Raw genomic sequence first — 4492 nt, 5'->3', positions numbered from 1 at the left:
GCCGGATTTGGATACAAAAAGATTTCCCAAGCTTTAAACATCCCAAGGAGCACTGTGCAAGTGATCATTTTGAAATGGAAGGAGTATCAGACCACTGCAAATCTACCAAGACCTGGCCGTCCCTCTAAACTTTCAGCTCAGACAAGGAGAAGACTGATCAGAGATGCAGCCAAGAGGCCCATGATCACTCTGGATGAACTGCAGAGAACTACAGCTGAGGTGGGAGAGTCTGTCCATAGGAAACAATCAGTCGTACGCTGCACAAATCTGGCCTTTATGGAAGAGTGGCAAGAAGAAAGCCAGTTCTCAAAGATATCCATAAAAAGTCTCGTCTAAAGTTTGCCACAAGCCACCTGGTAGACACACCAAACATGTGGAAGAAGGTGCTCTGGTCAGATGAAACCAAAATCAAACTTTTTGCCCACAATGCAAAACTATATGTTTGGCGTAAAAGCAACACAGCTCATCACCCTCAACACACCATCCCCACTGTCAAACATGGTGGTGGCAGCATCATGGTTTGGGCCTGCTTTTCTTCAGCAGGGACAGGGAAGATGGTTAAAATTGAGGGGAAGATGGATGCAGCCAAATACAGGACCATTCTGGATGAAAACCTGTTGGAGTCTGCAAAAGACCTGAAACTGGGATGGAGATTTATCTTCCAACAAGACAATGATCCCAAACATACAGCAAAATCTACAAAGGAATGGTTCACAAATAAACGTATCCAGATGTTAGAATGGCCAAGTCAAAGTCCAGACCTGAATCCAATCGAGAATCTGTGGAAAGAGCCCAAAACTGCTGTTCACAAATGCTCTCCATCCAACCTCACTGAGCTCGAGCTGTTTTGCAAGGAAGAATGGGCAAGAATTTCAGTCTCTCGATGTGCAAAACTGATAGAGACATACCCCAAGCGACTTGCAGCTGTAATCGCAGCAAAAGGTGGCTCTACAAAGTATTAATGCAAGGGGGCCGAATAATTTTGCACGCCCCACTTTTCATTTTTTTATTAGTTAAAAAAGTTTCAAAAATCCAATAGATTTCGTTCCACTTCACAATTGTGTCCCACTTGTTGGCGATTTTTATATCTTTATGTTTGAAGCCTAAAATGTGGCAAAAGGTTGAAAAGTTCAAGGGGGCCGAATACTTTCGCAAGGCACTGTATGTAAAATACACTTTTTATCTTTCAAAAAGTGTTTCCCAGTGCTAAACCTTTCATCAGATTTCTAAATTGCTGCATTTGTAAATTTTAAAAGCCAATATAAAGGAAAAGTAGTGGTAAAAAAAAGTTTTTATAGGATTTTTGTAGGATTTAATTAACCTTTTTCTTGGTTAATTCTACTTTAGGGGGGTGTGGCAGGGGTCATGTCCTATGGCTACGTACATTTGTTAGTAGGTGTCCCTGATTCCCATCTCACAATGTTGGGAGGTATGCGATGGCCCTCCAGTTGTTCAGGAACTACAACTCCCATAATGCCTAGTCATGTCTGTGAATGTCATTGTTTTACAATGCTTCATGGGATGTGTAGTTCCGCAACAGCTGGAGGGCCATAGTTTGGACGCCCCTGGTCTAATGCACTGTACAGCATTGCAGACCTCCTTAGATTACTGTCCAGAGCACTGTGCAGCATTGCAGACCTCCTCAGACCATCGTCTCTAGAGCACTGTGCGGCATTACAGGCCTCCTCAGACCACTGTCCAGAGCACTGTGCATTACACGCCTCCTGAGACAACTATCCAGAGCACCGTGCAGCAATACAGGCCTCCTCATACCACTGTCCAGAGCACTGTGCATTACAGGCCTCCTCAGACAACCATCCAGAGCACTGTGCTTTACAGGCCTCCTCAGACCATCCAGAGCGGCTAAATCTGTATCTGTGAGTTTTTTCAAATCTTAATACCATAAATAATAACATTAGAATTTTTTACTTCAGGCATATATAATAAGTTTGGAAATTCTAGAGAAATGCTTAAATAGCACATTACAATTTAACTAAACCCAATAGATTTTAGTCGACTAGAATAATTTTAGTCGACTAAAATATAGGACATTTTAGTAGACTAAAATGTACTGCTGATTTAGTCATCTAAATACGACTAAAACAATTGCAGATGACTAAAATGGGACTAAAACTAAAATTAAAATGGCATTTTGGTGTCGCGACACCGCGTGACTGAACTGTCGTGACAGGAGAGGAGTTGGGTGCGGTTTGGTGGTGTCTTGAGGAGGAAGAGAGGGCTGACAAGATGGCAAGGGGACAACAGAAGATACAATCCCAACAAAAGAATGCCAAGAAGCAAGCTGAGAAGAAGAAACATGGGTCTGATCAGAAAGCTGCCGCAAAGGCAGCTTTAGTCTTCACATGTCCTGTGTGCAGGACACAGATGCCAGACCCTAAAACGTTCAAGCAGCACTTTGAAAGCAAACATCCCAAGTCCCCAATGCCTCCAGAACTAGTTGATGTGCAAGCATAACTGTTTTAAGATATGTCCTCCTCTAACTGATGAATGCACTGAATTCAATGTTTTGGGCATCTCTAAAAGACTCCTTCAGATCTGAGCACACCTTATGTAATTTTAAATCAGAGATGAGTGATATAAATTTCCAGACTCTGATCCTTCAGCAGCTAATAACTATTCATGGTTTTTTATTTTTCCTTTTTTCTGAAATTTTTTTTTTTTTGGGGTGGAGAAGTACCCTATGTTTCGGCTCATTTCTGAGCTGAGTGACGAAAACGTGACCACATATTACATCCTTTTAAACGTTATAAAAAACATTCATCTTGGAAACATATTTTTCTTTTTGGTACTTTATCCCAAAGCACCATAGTTACCTACTGCCAGTGTATTTTTTTTTTTTTTTTAATGTTTCAATAGCAGAAAGATGTTATGTTAAAGTAATTAAGTTTATCAATATTACTTTGTTTACTGCATTCCACCAGAGATCACCATGTTTATCCTGTGGTATTATTTTTATTTTATTTTTTATATATATTTGTCTCATGTTTACCAAGCACCCTGGAACCCATAATGAAACATGGCTGTTTCCTTTTAACCAGTGCCAAAACCTTGCACATAGGCTTTTTCTCACCATTCAAAAATATGATGAAAACCACAATATACGAAATAAAAACAACTTTTTTTTTTTTTTTTTTATTAACTTTTTACTCCAAGGATGGGTTTTCATCCTTTTTTAGAGGCAGTCAGTATTTTGGTGTGTGGGTTGTTGTTTTTTTTTTTATTTTTTTTATTTTTCCCCTTCTGCACAGATCCTCTCAATGTAAATATATTTAAGCCAAGTATTGATTTGTGATATTTTATAAAGGAAAGTTGTTTTGATTTCTGATTCCTCAGAATTGTTTCTGGGTCTTTTTTTTTTTTTTTTTTTTCTTCTTCTTTCTTTCCTTCTTTACTTTAAACCATAACTGACTGTCTGGTAAGGAGATAAGCTCATTCGTATAGTGCAGCCCTCCCGGCTTCAAAAATGGAAACAAAATTGTTTTATTTAGATATTGACTCTTCCATCAGAAAGTTTGTTTTAACCTGGAGTTCCTCATTAAGGATTACATTGTAAATGAAGCAAGTTCCTTCATCTTTTCTGCTTCTTGGGACTAAATTCTTGGCTGGCAAAATGTATTGCTTGGCAGACAATACCTACCTACATACCTCTGTGCCAAGCTCGTTTTCAAAGCCAATAAATGTGGTGGGATTTTGGTAACCTTTGGCCAATCTAAATATAAAGGATTGTGGTTTGTTTTTGTCTGTTATAACCAGTCCATAATTTTTAAACATCAGGGTAACTGCTAAAATATAATTGACCCACCGAAAATAAAGGCAAATCTAAGTCGGAAATAAATTGACTTCCACTATATAGTTTGCCGGTGACTTCAGTATTTTAGGAGTTTGCATACCCTGCAGTTTCCTGTGTACTTCTGTTTAATATGGTATTTTGTGTAACAATAAAAATCATTAGCAATTCAAAAAAAAAAAAAAAAAAAAAAAAAAAATTTTAATGTCACAAGTCTTTAGTTATTGGTATTTACCAACCTCACCAGCATTTCTTTTTATTGGCTGAACTTTTTAAAGAATCAAATCTGCATTTGCATCATTATACCATTTAAGGGCTTGCACGGTGACCTGCGTTTGAAACCTCATGCAATGTTAGAATTTATTTTAAGATTCACTATAAGTTAGTACATGTATAATAATGCTCGGTTTCATATTTGCACTATAAGATTTACATATTTACATTTAAAAGGCCTTCAACATGTGACACTGGATGTAATTTACATATCTGGCTTTAATTTTCATTTTTTTCTATCCTTGCTAACATCAAAAGTGATGACTAAATAGGACAAGTATTGGTATTGGGGATCACCACTGCTGCAAATGCGTTTGATAAATATGGGCAAAGACATTTAAAAATGAACAAAGAAAGATTGGATGGTTTAACATATTTGCCATAACACTATCAGTATTTACGGGAGTGGAA

General features: G+C 38.0%; 1 pseudogene; it reads left to right on the top strand.

Annotated features, from left to right (window-relative positions):
• The first annotated feature begins 2160 nt into the window (after positions 1-2160).
• LOC143987305 (zinc finger protein 706 pseudogene) lies at positions 2161-3910 on the top strand (annotated as a pseudogene).
• The last annotated feature ends 582 nt before the right edge of the window (positions 3911-4492 follow it).

The sequence above is a fragment of the Lithobates pipiens genome, unplaced genomic scaffold (assembly GCF_037356315.1).
Source record: "Lithobates pipiens isolate NorthernLeopardFrog02 unplaced genomic scaffold, aLitPip1_a1.2 Scaffold_18, whole genome shotgun sequence".
Lineage (NCBI taxonomy): Eukaryota > Metazoa > Chordata > Amphibia > Anura > Ranidae > Lithobates > Lithobates pipiens.
Note: the sequence above shows the minus strand (reverse complement) of the source record. Positions and strands in the feature narration are given on the sequence as shown.